At 40.9% G+C, this 16,443-nt stretch overlaps 1 long non-coding RNA gene across 1 annotated transcript in view; it reads left to right on the top strand.

Annotated features, from left to right (window-relative positions):
* Positions 1–16,443, top strand: part of LOC122155235 — a 63,958-nt gene that overhangs the window by 26,495 nt on the left and 21,020 nt on the right. The window contains exon 3 of the long non-coding RNA XR_006167187.1: positions 2,089–2,302. This is a non-coding gene — a long non-coding RNA (uncharacterized LOC122155235). The remainder of the gene's footprint in view (positions 1–2,088; positions 2,303–16,443) is intronic.

Below are 16,443 nucleotides of genomic sequence, written 5' to 3' on the forward strand. Positions count from 1 at the left end.
TTTTGTACTGAAAGACCAGACAGTTTTATCCCTGTCTAGAGGATGGAAAATACATGACAGGTGAGTAAGCAAACAGCTGAAGATAAGGAAGAAGGTGAATGGACTTTCTTGGGGTGGCAGCCTCTGTGGTATCAGTAGTCATGGGTAGGTGCTGTCATACAGACAAACCATACAGCTGCGATTTGTATGTGTGGTAACAAATGGAGGGGGAATGAAAACAAACCATCCAACCCCCCAGAATCTCATGAAACAGGCACTATATCTGCAATGGACTCAGAAGTTAAAAAAAAAAAAAAAAAAAAAAAAAAAAAAAAAAAAAAAGAGAGGAAAAAAAAAAAAGAGAGAGAAAATAAATAAGTTATTAGTAAGTGAGTAAATAAATAAATGTATAAAAAATCACCACTACCCATATCAAAAGAAGAAGAAAAACCCAAAATAACAGTATGAAGAAGAAAAGCTCTCAAAGTAAGGCCTATTAGGGAAACAAGAAGAGGAACTTTTGAAATAAATTCAGAGAAGAAAAAATCATGGAGTAAAGGTAGGCATTAATAAATGAGGAGGAAGATTAAATCAATGATGGTTCTAAATTGGGTAAACTACTGAAATGCATTATAAAAACCTGTTAAAAAAATAAGGAGAAATGGATAATTAAGAAGCAATGACAACTTTGTCAAAGCTATTGATGAAAAGCAGGTAAGAGAATACTTAAAGCATCTGAATATATATACAGATCAGCAGGTGTGCATGCATTTCAGAGTGTTAAGGGAATTAGCTAATGAACTTAAAGAACACTCGCAATTATTTACGGAAAGTTACAGAGTCTGATAGGAAAGTACCAGGGAGCCAGGGGAAAAAAGCAAATGAAATACTGAACTTCTGAAGGTAGAAAGTAAAGCTTAAAAAATGCATCAATCCAGCCACTATGTGTCCAGTTTCTGTGGTGTGTATGTTAAGAGAGAAATCAAACCATAAGCACAATTAACAGCATGGAATTAATATTATGGAGAATAGATCATGCCAGACAAACTTTTTATATAAATTTACAATATTGGGCAAAAGTAGCAAAGGAAAGGCAATGTATCTGAACTCTCCTGAAGCGTGTAGTTATGGGGCTGCCTCAAATCTTACTTGAAGTATGAATTAAAATTGATGTGAATGTCAGCTTTGTCACGTAAACTGAGAGTGAACTGAAGGACCATAAAACAAGGAAAATGATAAATTGTGGTGTTGAGCTATTGGGAGCTGCCTGCAGGGGTGCTGCACAGGCATCTGAGCTAGACATAGCTTTATTTAACATTTTTTATATTGTGGGAATGGGTGGGGGTGGACAAGGTGGAGAGTAGCAGATTGGGTCTCTATTTGGTCTGCACTACTGCAAAGTTGATAAGTAAAAAATAAAGAAATAATAAATAATAAAGTAAATAATAAAGTAATGATAAGGCTTGTAAGTGACAGTCTAGGTGACAGCATGCAGGGGAGAGAAAATACAGCAGTGAATATCTTTGCAGCTGTTCAAATCAGAAGATGCTGCTTTCCAGCCTGGATGCAATACACATGTCCGGAGGATTTTCAGTGTTATCCAAAAAAAAGCAAAACAGGAAGTTATTTCAAAATCTTAAATGAAAATGCTTCATCTTGAAAATGTCAAAGCATTATGCTTTCTTACAGAAAAAAAAGATATGAAGCCAATGCTGTTTGGCTTCCTCAAGAGTCCTTCTGACAAGCTCCAGCGACAGTTTACTTGTATGTAGCACGGTTGAGGCTGCATCAAAAATAGTGTGTACAGTTTGGTACATGTCAATCTAGAAATGTCATCAAGAAATTGGATAGAGTCCAGCACAGAGTAATCCAAATGATTAAGAGTCTGGGGGGGATTCATTTATACAGAAGATTAAGTGAATTATATTTTGATTAGGAGTAGAATTTAACGGTGTGTAAGTATCAGACAGACATCAATACCAAGTAGGGAACAGGATAATTTAGGACAGTCCCAGAGTTTTTGATGCGATGATCAAAAGAAAAATTCGACAGGATATCAAGAAGTTCAGCTGTGATTTTGATTGTATGTTTCCCTCTTTTTGATTTCAGAGTGGACCTCAGAAGTAACAGAGGAAGTCCCTGCTTCTGGAGTTGTCATTGAAGGCAGCATATGGCTCTCCTGCAGTCAGGGATGGATCCTGCAGTGCGATCTAGCCAGCCTTCACACCTCCGATTCCCACAACCCCCACACAGAGGTCACCACTTTCAGCTAGGAGGCTCTGTGCAGTCGCAGTCAGCACCCATTCCCCAGAGTGCTTATCTGGTAAGTTACCTTAACGCAGGTTAATGAGAAGAGCAGCCAGTAAAGGAAATCCCAGGGGCAGGTGGATGGGTGAGGAGCTGCATTAGCTGATCACTAATGTTTATTTCTTTGTAAAAATAAAAAGCCATGAGCTGTAATTGTGTACATCTGCAGTCAGTGCTTGCTCTTGAGGATGAAGACAAAATCATAAGACAGCAAGGTACGAAATGACAAATCCAAGAAGCTGTAGCCATAGCTATCAAAAGCACTGCAACATGCCTTTCTCAAACTCATGTCTGAGAAAATGTTTAATAATTTATTTTTTTCCCAAGATGTACCAGAACAGACCTAAACAGACTTACAGATTCAGAACTGAAAGTGCATGTGGTCTGAAGAAATCTCATATTTAAGGCAAACATTGGTAATAATTAAAGCATAGCTATTGACTTGGAGTCAAAACTTCAGTCATTTCTGCCATCACATGTCCTACTGTATCCATTTCTGAGATGCTGGAGAACTGCCATAATATTCATATTCTAACAACTTACTTAGATAAAAAGAGTGATAGCTGTCCTGTTTCCTTAAACCAGGCACCTCCAACCTGCAGCCTGTGAGCTGCACTCTGCCTGGCCCAGCAAGCAATGTGGCTACCCCCCGTCCTCTACCATCTTAGTGGCCCTGGGCTGGCATCCATTGCTCATCAACAACCAAACGTAGGTGTGCTATTGATGCAGTCTGGGCTGAAACAAGGACACGAGGAGGGCAGTGCTGTGCCGCGCTGACTCAGGTGATGGCAAATAACTGTATGTATTTTGATGCATTGCCTAAGCGCAGTCCTGTGAAAGGTGTGTAACCTTATTTTCCGTTCTGACAAAGGAAATTTGAGAACAGGTTTCAAGATTTCAAAGAAATATATTTAGTTCATCAATGTATTTGAACTCCAGTTTCATTTGACATAAATACATCTTTCAAATGGTACATATGGAGTTGCAATCAGATATTCAATTCAAAAATCTGATCATGTCTCTTTATCAGACTTTTATAGGAGATAATAATCCCTCACTTCACAATCACGCCTTATTCATGTTACCATTTTTAGCAGTACACATATTTGTGAACAAATATTGCCAAGGATGAAGCAAAGGGAGAGTAAAATTTCATCAGACTCTCTGATGAGCACCTTGAGAGCTCACTAAGAGTTGCCACCACTGCTATCACATCAGACTGATGCATTAGCTTCACAAAAACAAATATCCCACTACTTTTATGTTTTTGTTCTCTTCTTTTTTGTTTTGTTTTGTTTTTAAATAAAAGTATTAAAATTAAAATAAATGTTGCTACATACAATAACTATGTTATATATTTCACAAGGGCTGCTCCAAAAGTAGTGCCTCCTATTCTATTATTTTGGCCCACAACATCAGAGGCGAATATTGGTGGTATGGCAGAAAAGGTTGAACCTTCCCACTGTATCCTGCTATATGTTGTTGTCACGAGACAGATGGCAGCAGAGGGGCAGTCTGACACAATGGTATCTGAAATGAAAGTGCACATGAAGCAAAGTTGTGGAGTTAGATTCCTCCATGCAGGAAAAAGTTGCACCCATTGTCATTAATCAGCACTTGTTGAACACTTAATGAGACCAAACAGTGGATGTGAATACAGTGAGGAGGTGATGTGTTTCTGCAGTGATGACAGCATCAGCAGGTCACCTCCGCTGATGAAGATTTTTACAAGCTTGGAATGTGGACACTTGTTCTTTGCTGGTGAAAATGCAGAGCTAACGATGGTAACTATCTTGAAAAATAGTGTTTTAGAACTGCTAATTTGCTCTATCAAGTAGAGTTACTGTGTTCATGTTCTCACTGAACCTGTTGTAGTTTCCATGGAAATAAATAGCAAGCATTACTTTTGGAGCAGTCTATGTATTTGCAGCCCACAGCAATTCTTCTTCATGCAATGTGGCCCAGGCAAGCCAAAAACTTTAAGCCACAGCTTGAAGTGAGATTAATTACAGAATATAAGCCTGTGAACAAAAACGTTCAGCCAGAGCTGTGGGCTTGGTGTTGAAATCTATTTTTATCATCTATATTGGTAGCTGTGAAGCCAGATCTCCTCACTAGAATTAAAGATACCCATTAAAATCAAACAGGAATATTTCCTAATAGCACAGTTCTTAAACATCATCTTTGGTTTAACATTAGCCTAATTCCTACACGTTTATCAGCAACTTATTGAAATGCTGCCTTATTGCTTGTGTGCACCAGTGACAGCTCTGCTGAGAGGGTTGGGCTGTGGTGTGACCTCTCCTTGGTGCATCTCCTGAGGTGCAGAGCCTCCTCCACACTGCACAGTCCTTCTCCTGCAACTTTCAGCTTCCCTGTCCCTGCAGCAGTGGGAACAGGAGGTACAGCAGCTTCACTGCTGATGTAGGGTGGAGGCCCATGCAATGGGAAAGGACTGGCTGAAATCACAGGCCCTGTTTGGTCTCTGGGCAGTGTCCAGTGCACAGTGGTAGGGTAGGTCTTTTCACCACAGCATGACATCCTCCTGTTCACGGGCACTTCCTGCTGCTCAGAAATGCATCCAGCCTTGGAGAAATTCTCCTCAGAAAAGTTGCCTGGATGGAGTACTATAAAAAGGATGTATATTCCAATTTAAAATATGCACAGATCATTCACCGAGGTAGCAACCATCCTTTTTCCCTTCCCCCAAGAAAAAAGTGTAAATCACATCTTCTCAACAAGGCAGGTAGTGAGGATGACAAAATTCTTACATTCTTAAAGTGTTATTGGAGAAAAAATGTCACCTCCATGCATAATTGCATAACTTTACTATCTGTCATTTTCTATCAATCAAAAAAATGTTATACTTGAATTTGAGGACAAACATGTCTAATAAGATTTTAGATTGACAGCTGAATGGCTGTACTCAACCTTATTTTAACTTTATTTTTTTGTTGTTGCTCACTAGATCAACATAGAGAGTATTATACCAAAGTTAAGCGAAACAAATACTCAGATATATTAATCCCTCATGCACACTTTACTTCAAAAAATAGCATTTCTTTCCCTGTAGATTTTGCTAGTCAGCTCCCTTCAGTGTTGCCAGCACTGCAGCAGGAGTCTAATGTTTCTTCCTTTGTGTTTCCAGTGCAGTATTGCCAGATTTTGTCTCAGAGATCAGTGAAGTGTTTGATGACGTGTGCCCAGCAAAAATGCCCCTCTTTTTCCCAGCCTCCCTTGTCCTGGTGCAGGGCTGTGCTGTCCTTTGAGGGAACAGCTTCTTCTGTACTTCTCTCACTGTTGCCTTTTGCCATCCCTCTGCTGATCTTGGTGTTCAGGGTTTTCAATGGTCTCCAGTTTTGCAAATCAGGGGATTTGTTCTTCTTCAGAAGTGAGAATAAGATGATACTTGTATTCCATTCTGATTATTCCATTCTGATTACGGCAGCCCCTTTCCTGTCTCAGTGTATTGCTTTCTGTCTTTGTTGACCTCAGAGTCCTTTTTGACACTCCTGAACATGCCAAGGAACATCTTGCCACCATTGGCCCTTCTCCTTGAAGGTGCTGGTTTTCTACCTTGAGGTTTTCTCTATACCCTTTTTGTCTTTCCCAGACTTCCCATCCCTGAATAAGCTACCAAAAACCTGTTCCTCGGTGCCACAGTTTTCTTCTTTGTGTTCATTTTCAGTTGGTTAAAGTACTTTTCAAACCTAGGATTCATTATTGCTTGGACCTACGTCAGCCTCCAGATGAAATAGCTATGGTCTATCTCTGCTGATCCCTTTGAAAGCCATTGCAAATGCTCTAGGACAGACTGTAAAATGATTAAAAGGGCACCAGGTGCACAACAGAGGTAGATGTCTAATCTTGGCCATCTTCTACAGTTTCTTTCAGTTCTGTGCATGAAGCCATTGTTTCACTCTTCAAAATAAAATACTCGTTGGTGAGGACTATAGGTAAACAAGGGGAAGGAAAGTCTGGTTGCTTTAAGAGAAAAGATGCCTCACTCCAGTCTTCCACAAAGAATATGGTTATTTCTCATTAGAGTACCTCAAAAGAGTACCATGGTGACCTCCATGTACTCATACTGTAAAAGCAGGTCTAGTGTCAGGGATGTCTCTTGCTTCCATGCACATCTGGATGAGCAAGTTGCACTCTACCCCACTTGAGTGGACAGCTCAGGAAGAGGGATCACAGACTTCATTGGGCTGATCCACTTTACTGAAGAAAGAAGCAGAGATAAGACGGAGATTTTGTATCTACACTTGCAATGAGTGTTGTGAAAGCAGTGGGATAAAGATTCCTGGAGTTAAGCTTCATTTAGCTTATTGGCACTGGAAGAACATTGATACTGGAGCAGCCTGGGCCTAGGTATGTAGGAGGCAAAGCATGAGCTTTTATTACGTTCTTCTGTGGTTGCATTCAAGCTGTCCTGAGTATGTCTGAACATGTGGAAATTACACCCCTGATTGCAGCGTAGATCTACAGGTCCCAGCAGTTCCAGGTCTGCTTCAGAGGCAACACCGTACATACAGTGTGTTGCTCACTGCTTGTGGCAAAGCCACAAATGAGTCTCCAGGGATTGTTCTTGGTGAAGCGTCAATACAGGGGAGATGTTTATCTTCTAGTCTCTTTAATGCATCCTTTTTGAGTTTCTGAAATTATTTAGCCTAACTTAATGACAAATGAGCAAGTATTTAAAGGAGCCTTCATATCTGCAAGAATAACCAAGGAGCCAGATGTCAAAATGCGATCAGCCAAAGTCACAATTAAGTGCAACTCAGAGTTTATATAGCCACAATTAATTGCAGGCACAAAACTAGAACTGCAAGGATGCGGTCATTAAAAAAATAAGAAGATTGAGGTGAGACATTCTGAGCATCCATGCTATTATTAAAATTAACAGTAAATACTTATCTTTTTTGCTTTGCAAGATCTTTCACGTTCAATCTCTAAAATCTCTTACAAACTGCAGAGGTACTGTGTCATAATATCCAATGAAAGAAAAAATGCTAAGACTCATAGCAAAGTATAACATCGAATTAGACTTGTTTAGCGCTGATATCACACATACTGCTCTGGCCTGATCTTTTTTAACTGCAGAGAGCAGTCCTTTTGCAAAATTGGAAGAGAGTTTTGATTTTACTGCTACTTCTCTACTGGAGATATTTCTGTTTCCAGATGCTTATCGTTTAGAACCAAGGTCCCACCGTAAAGGGGGACCAAGGTGGGTGGTTTGCTAGGGCCCTTTGCTGGGCAGCCATGTGCAGTAGTGTTGAGGAGGTCTGGCAGGACCACATGTCCCTGGAGGAGCCGTGCTCTGGCTGGACCTTTTCCAAAAACGATTTCCTCTGTTCCCTGCAAGCAGCAATCAGAAATCATCTTCCTCAAAGGCAAAATGTTGTAGAAGTCCATGCACATGGAAAACAGACAGCCTTTATGTTGGTGGAGGTGGAGGGCTGGAAGGGGTCTTGCTTTCTTGTGGTGACTTAAGAAAATACTCCAGCAGCCGCTGTTCCCCTTCTCAGTGGAAAGTATTAGTCCATAGGGCTGTGCTGGCCAGATTTCTCTGCCTGTCAAGCTGCAGGCTCAGCAGCACAGTGGCAGGAGCCCAAGAATTGCTCAGAGCGGCGCGTACCTGCCTGCTTCTGGTCTCGCCCCCAATCGTCCTCTCACCTCATGAATATCCAGAAAGGGCAGATGGAGAGGGTGTCAAAGAGGCCTCGGGGGTGGAGGAGAAGACGGCCACAATCTCCTCCACCAGTGCTCTTGCCCGCCAAGAACGAGTGGCTGCACTGTGCGACATGCAGACGTGGGCAGGTGACCTGCTTTTTCTGCTGACAGCAAGCTGGCTGCAGGCTGCTCATGCAAGTGTCTCCTGTCCCCTGAAGCTGTACCCTTTGTCCCATTACACGGTTTCTGCCAGCTGAGCTAGGGGGAGCAGTAGCCATTGGTGAGCCCCTTGGCCCTCAGTGGAAAGGATGAGCTTTATGCCTGTATTTTGGCAACCTTTTTCTTTCCTTTTTGACCTGTTTTGTTATGATGCTTTGGTCAGAAAGGCTTCTCCATGTCCTGCCTTTTGGCGGTTACAGTGGAATGGCCACCTGCAATGGTGGGGTTTTTTTTTGCTTTTTTGTTTGTTTGTTTGTTTGTTTTGTTTTTTATTTTTATTTTTTTATTTTTTAATCTTTTTTAAAAAAAGAAATCAAACCCATGCAATGTTTATTGTCTTGGCCATTACATCATTAGCCCCATATGTTCTCAGTGTTTGTGTTTCACCACAATGAAGTGGAATTGATACTGGGGAGCAGAAACTGGTGATGCCCCCACTTTGCTAATGAATTGGTAGAAGAAGGGAGTGAGCTGAAGGAGCCTTTTCTCTGTCTAGAACTGCCATCAATTTTAGGTGTGACTGTGTCTGCTAAGCTGCTTCAGCTTAGTGTCGATATTAGTGGAGGATACATAAGGCTGAAATCTTATGACTCTTAATATCAAAAAGCTTTCAATATTGCTCTTAGGACCACACCTGAAATAAGGTCTTGCTATAGCCCACATGCCATAACACTGGATTTCCTTCAATTGAGACGCCAAAATTACATTGCTAAGATATAAGTAGTTTACATAATCCCAGAATGCAACATGGGAAAGATTTCAAAATAAAAATGAATAATAAGATCAACATTTATTGTTTTTTTCCTCCTACGCTGCCACTGAAAATTCCTATCGGTGTGGCTTTATATGAATACTTCTCCAGAAGTAAATTATGAGCAAAATTCAAAGCCACCATAAATTAAATGTGCTTTTCTCCTGCTTTGGTGTACAAGACTTTCCATTAAGCTAGCCCCATATAATATACCTTGGATGTGTTCAAGAAAGCCCTGTAAATTATAGTAAGTATTTAAAATGGTAAGTAGACATTGAAAAAGGCCACATTAGGATTAATGAATGAAAGGGTTGATACTGAAAATGCACTTGTAAATAAATAACATGAAAAGTAAAGATGACACACTGTTAGGTTAGAGTTACAAGTGGGAGTATGATGATAAATCACACAGCGGTTTGTCAAAGCATTGCCTGTGGGGGCACATATTCCTCAGGCCCTCTCTTCCCTTCCTCTAGAGAGAGACCTCTCCCTTTCCATGCTCCCAATTGCATGTCCAGGAGGCTGATCAAACATGCCTAGTTTCACTGCTGCCTTTCTGTGCTTGAAGAACATGTGGCTGGCCAGGAGCGATGTATGCCTCTCACAGTTCTGGCTGGAGGGAGGCAGTACTCGTCACCATCTCTGGCTACTTGGCCTTAGAATTTACCTTCTGTGCTTTGCCAGAATTGCCACTGAACTCAGATATGTTTCATGGACCAGGCACTTGGGTGGATGGTCTCATGCCTACTTTTGTGAGCAGTGAGTTAGGTGATGAGAAGAAAGCAAGGGAAAGCTGAGGGGTTCCCTCCAAGGAAAGATTTCTCCATGTTTTCATTGTTCCAGTGTAAAGTCTGTGTGTACTGACTACAGATACTAATATAGTAGAGCATCTCATTTTGTATCCCTTTCTGTGGCTCTTAGACCAGAAAACATAAATGTGTCAATACTTGCAGATCACTTGGACTGTGAAAAACACCTGCTTACTTATGTTAGGGTTTCCAAGTCTGAGAGAGCAGTATAAGGTCAATAAGCCTTATGTAGCTTGGATCAGAAGTCCACATTAAGATTACCTCTGCTATGAAATGGTAATAATATGACTGTACACAGTCAGATTCTGGCTCCTGGTGACATGGGATGAATCCAAAATGTGATGACTGTAATAGAGCCACTTGGGTTTCAGAGTAGCAGAAGATGGGATCAGGATGTGGCATGTACACTACATGAAGTGATGGGTGGGTACATTTTTATAACCTGATTTTACTTCCCTCCATGGTATTCAATTTTATCCACATCGGTCCATTGAGAAAACAAGGTTCTGCTCTCAGTGAAGTGTTTATGGGCCCGTACAGCCATAGGAATACCTTTTATGTGCCCGTGGCACTTTGAATATCTTTGAATGGGAAAGAATCTTTGTGGGCAAGAATAAATCCACATACTTTTTGGTCTGCCATGCGAGGAAGGGCAGAGCGGCAGTCAGTGCTACCTAAATCTTTGCCAGACCCCAGGGAAGGATTTAAGTTCAGGTTTCCTATTTGAGTAAGCACTAGGAACAAATGGTAACATAAAGGTTAGTAGAAGATTATAAATAGGATAATAAATGGAGAAGGAAGGATTATACTACCACATTAGAAATCATTTGAAGGGAAGGTAGAAACTCTCATGCTTTGCAATAATTTCTGAGTGCCCAGATTGATGGTAATCTATCTGTGTTATTTATTATAGAGATATATGTTTTGATATAATTTTAAAAAACAGCTTGTTAAATTACTGGAGCTACAAATATAGTAGAGCACCAAAATTCTAATAGGCTGAAGTAGGATGTTAATGGTGTAGAAATAAATATTTGCTGTGGCGATGTGTCTGAGCATACCCAATCAGCTGACGGAGGAGGAGAATGTTTCTCATGCGGACAGTATTAGCTTACTAATTTGGCTTATGTTTTTGAATACTCCTGAGTAATTGTTTGATTTCCGCCAGATAAGCCCAGATAACTGATAAAGATGAAGAAGACACAGCCCACGCATGGATAGGCTGCATGCAGAAAGAGTTAAAATTAGCCCATTCACTTTGAGCACTTTATCCAGCTTGGTGCAGTGCATAAAACTGAGAAGTCAAATAGTGTGTAGTAAAAGAGTTGAGTTGGTAGAAAGGAAGTAACGATCTCTGCTCTTTATTGGTCTCCATAACCAGAGTCTGAGAGTTACTCACAGCCACCAGTTTGCACAGTCACACAGTGGTATCCAACCAACGTATGCAGGAGTGTGCACCAACATGTGCCCAAGGTGAGCAACATCCTTTGGGCATGTTGGCCTGGCTGGAGTCCCACCTCATGCAACAGGGGAGAAATGTTAAAGCTATGCCACTGATGGTAGAGGAAGATGTGGACAACAGATGCCCATGACTTAATTATTACACAAGTCATAATGTTGCTGCCTGAAAGCAGTGGGAACTAGCTAAAGAGGATGGCAAGCAAGGACGGAAAAGGAGAGAGCTACAACTGCAGTGGAGAGGGCACTGAGGATTTCGAAAAGATAATCCCCATTATTTGGCTGTCCACACCTCATTTTACCATAGTTTGATTGGGAAGATCTCATTGTAACTTGTGCGTGTTTGTGCCAGGTAACCAGATTGCTCACTGCTTTTGACATGTGCCTGATGTGCCAGGCTGCCCCGGGAGCTGCTGGGCTCTGCTGAGGAGAAGGGCATTCAAAAAGCAGGCTGGGTTCATGGTGCAGAATTCTTCTACATCGTCCATCCCCACAGAGCTCTTGGCAGGTGTCACTTCTCACCGCAGGTACGCTGGTAACACTCCAGCAGCTCTGTGAGTCACCAGGCGACCTCTGCGAAGTTGAGCTCAGCTTTGTATCTGTGCTTTTAAAAGGTTTCCTTTTGTTTAAGAACATGTTTGTTGCTTTTTACCTGTTTCTCCCACTCTCAGGCTTTCAGACTATGAGCTTAGTGTAGCAATCAGGAAATTACTAGCATCAACCTAATTTTAGTATTTGTTCGTGCATTGCAAAGCAACTTGCTACGCAAGAAAAAAAAAGCACACAGTTAAGCAATATTGGTACAATATGTCAGACGTAGCAATATTCTCTGTGATTATCACTCCATACAATTTTCAAAGCAATGATGAATTGTGACAGATCCTCCTCTGAAGCATAGTGTATGAAATCAGTGGAGGTATATCAGCTTACATCAGCTGAGGATCTGGGCTACAGTTCCAGTTTTCTGCTGGCACCTTTTCACAACAGAAGACCACCTGAGATGAACTGAGAGGTAACCTCTCTAAGGTGCTCTATGCTCTGTGCGAGAAACCCTGGGAGTGTTTCGAGCTCTCTTGGATAAAGAGCTGCAGCCACTGAGTCTTGAAAAGGAATATGTATCTGGGAAGTCTGGCATAAATATAGGAAACTCTTCCCCCTTTTTTACTGGGGAGTCCTCGGTCAGCTACTGAGTTTATGAACTGGCACATAAAAAAGCTTTCAGTAATGATGGCAGTGGGAAGCAGAATGTCATAGAATCATAGAATGGCTTAGGTTGGAAGAGACCTGATAGATCATTCAACTTCACACAAACAATTTAACTAGAAGGGTACTCCAGCACAGTCTCAAACATTTTGTCACAGATAATTATAATGGCAGTGCAATTGCAGTAACATGGGACCCATTACAGTGCCATGGGTGCTGCTTAAGCTTTACAGGGAGAGATCACCATCTTCTGTGTGTGAATAGCGGTGTGTGGGGATTAGCAAAGTGTGAATTAGCGCAGTTCTGCTGACTGGCTAAAAAGATGCATATCCCTTTTTCTTGACATTTAGAGGCGAAGAGGAGTTAATTCAGAAAGGACCAAGTTTCTGACACTTTTAATAATAAAGTAACACTTCAGAATGATAGTGTGAGATGAACGATTTGTAATGACCAGTGTAACAATGTGAGAGAGGCGTGCCATGAGCTTCTCTCTCTGTTAATATGTCTGAGACTGTTCAGAGTTACCATCCTTTAGGAGCTTTCCTAGGCATTTCTTGTTATTTATACGTGTCTTTTTCCAAATCTGCCAAAAATGCTGTTTAAAAAGACCACACAGAGAACTGATCTACCTTACACAAATGTCTAGTGGGAAATAGTCATGTAAATTTTGATTTACTGAATGCACAAAAGAGGGAGGCCACCACCTAAGAAATGGATGACAGCATCTGAAAGTGGTTCCAGCATTTTAAAAGCAATTATGGGGGGGTAGATTTATGCATGAAACCTGCTCTGTACATTAACTAAATTTGTGAGTTTAATCACTGGAAGGAGAAAACCAGCTATGAAAGACCCAAAGTAACAAGTCATTGTAGATATTCCCTTGAGGACGTAATTTGTGTCAGTGTACACAGACAGGACTGCGCATATGTGTCACAAAAGTGACAAAGGAAAAAAGTGAGCATCCTAAAAAAGCAAATATGGGAGAATGCTGGAATCTGTGGCTTCCCAAATAAAGAAAATAAAGCTGTGACTATGTGAAGATTTCTTAGCATGGGAATGGCAAAGGAGTAACACATTCTTCACTCCAGTGGAAATTAATGGAGCATGCATTCCTCATTCTCAGTCTATTTGAGGCTGCAACGGGGGATATCACATCTGGCAAAACTACTTTGAGTCATGTTATACCACTTATAACATCATCTGGACCTTAGGAAACAGTTTTCTGAAAATAAGGAATGCTGTACAGTACCTGACATTAGCCTTGTTGAAAGGTACTGATAAGTTGCAGAGGCCTAAGAAATTAAGGGCCACATTTACATGGAATTTTCCTGCACTTTATTACAGTCAATTCCCTGTTTTTGTAATTTTAACAGCCCTTTTCCCTTCAGTGCCTTCCCCAGAGCAAGCAGGGGGTGCCTGTTTGTGAAAAGGGAACAAATCCATCTGAAAGGAGAGCATTTGGGACAACCACAGAAAAACCACGTGCCCAGAAACTTTACAAAATCTGATATAAATTGAGAGCATTCATTATTAATAGAAATACTATTTTCAAACTATGTCGCGCTTTCATCTCCAAGGATTTCACATGCTACAGTCCTGATACTGTGTTTGTAGTCCTAATTCCCACAGTTAGCTTTATCAGATCTGATGGAATTAGTGGTGTGAGGACGATGCACGCTTTGTAAAGCTGTGCAGAACTTGGCCACAGACACAGACAGCTTTTTAAAAACTTAACTCCTTCTGGAATGGAGAGGATTGTCCTCCAGTTTTTCTATATATTCTAGTATACAGCATTGCCTTATTGGAAGGAGGTGTTTTGCAGCACATGGATGGCGATGTTTTTCAAAAGCACAATACGACACTAGCACTGGTCACAGAGGAGACGAGCCCTGCTTTGTTAGGACCCACAAGTGAAACTTGCATGCAGCATGTGCAGGGTTCACATTCTCCTTCTCGTTCCTGCTCCACAGCAAGTGTGAAATGGCAGCATTCTGATGTCCAGCAGCATCTGAATTAACACGGGCAGAGCCAGTAGTTCAGGAAGCACTCAGAGCTGGCTGGAGTTCATAAGCCGAGCTGATGGGAGGCTAGAAATGCAAAAGAGAGGAGGAAAGTCTTCACAACCACAGTTGCAGATACGGGCACCCCTATACATGGAGGCCTTTCAAAAAAACGCCTGTACACAAACATTCTCTTGGGATTGTTCATCATCTAACATCAGTTAGCTTAAGAATCCCAGGGAGGTGATCACAGCCTAATGCAAAAACACTGGTGTTAATGTATCTGTGTGTGTGTGTGTAGGGATAAAAAGATTTCCAATTGCTCTGTTCAGTCAAGAGATCAGTGGCCTCTATAGAAGGTTATATAGAGTGGCATGAAGCTTACTGCCCAACGTAAACCTATGCCCTTGTTTAAAATGTACGGAGAAGCTCATTTCTGCATTAGAAATACAATGTGCAGATTTTATTTTTTGATGTTTAGCTGTTTCCAACAGTGGTTATAAAAAGTCCCCAGTGCCCCATCCTGCACCCATGATTATAAAAATATTTAAAGTTACAGAATGGATATATGGCTGGGCAGACACATATTTTGATTTATGTTATACTATGGCTTAGGCACACATTTGAAGGCAAGGTTTTTGGCTGACAACAGCATCACAGTAACAGTCTTCTGGTCATATATTATAGTGCTGACCCCTGAAAATTATCAAGGTTTAACACAAGGCTATAATATAGGGTTTCTGAAAACTCTACATAAACAATAGACAACACAAAAAGTCATATTGCTATTTATGTGCCATCAAATCACATTAGGAGGGATTTGACCACATAAATAGTAAAATGACTTTTTGGGAATATGGAAATTAAAGCAAAATGTTTCAAATAGAAACCATAATTTATAGGAAAAAAATCACAAATATCCAACCATGTTATGTAAGTAGAAGAGTAAGAGGCAAAAAGAAAAAGGAAGACTTCCTGGAACCTTTTCAATATACTTTTGTGCAAGGTTTTTTTTTGTTTTTTTTTTTTTTTAATGCACCCAATCAAGGATGCATCCTGTCATGTCATATCATTATTACCTATATTTACCGTATTATATTTTGTGCTACGTGGGAGTTGACTGATATCTATGTTGTCAGCTGTTTGCCAGCTGTTTGCTCCTGGGATGAGAGGGGTGAATTTTAGCTTCTCAGAATCATCGAAATAAACAGCATCATTTCTCTTTGTTCTTTCTTTGCTGTGTGAAAATGATTTGAGAATAGGGAAACTTCCCAGTCCCAGAATCTCACCCCCAGGATTTTCTTGAATCAGATGTGAATGCATAGCAATATTTATTTGCTTCTCGTTATTTGGTGATGCCAATGAAAGCCGTAGATTAAGTGATGATAATAATTGTGGCAATTATGGAATATTTGGAGCGTAATGAGTGCTTTAATGATGAGTGTGAAAGCAAGGAGACACTCCAAAGAAAAGTTAATTACCCAAAGGACCTAGTTGAAGTTGATGGGTTTTTGCCCTTGATCTTTGTGTGGATTGGACTGTACATGGGCAGGAGGTCTATACCTTGTCCCACTAGCCATACACTTGGAAGAAAAATTAAGTCACTACCAGTGCTGGCAGTTCCTACTCCATGTTTTGGGAGGTGAAGGTGAGGAAGGGGTTGTGATATGTCTGGTGCATTGGATGATGGAATTTCTCCCCTATGATCCTTGCTCAGAAAAGGCCTAACACACTGCTTACCATGAAACGTGTGAGCAGTGCTACCCACTAAAAGTGAATTTGCCTCGTGGGATGTGAATGGAACTATTCATTTGCTTAATGTTTATGACAAGCCTCAGTGGTTTTCTGGAGAGATGGTCAATATTTTTACCCTGTGTTTTTAAGAAAAAAGTCGTTTTTATTCCAAGATAGCAATAAACAGTGAATTTTTGGAAGATTAAAGCATCAAGGAGACTTTACATGTCACAATTTTGAATGCACATTTCCCTTTGAAGTCAACAGAACATGTGTGTGCAGAAGGACAGAGATATAGGGCAGCAAAATT

Source organism: Centrocercus urophasianus, unplaced genomic scaffold, assembly GCF_019232065.1.
Source record: "Centrocercus urophasianus isolate 14NV4802_14NV808 unplaced genomic scaffold, USGS_Curo_1.0 seq_11, whole genome shotgun sequence".
NCBI classification, from domain to species: Eukaryota; Metazoa; Chordata; class Aves; order Galliformes; family Phasianidae; genus Centrocercus; species Centrocercus urophasianus.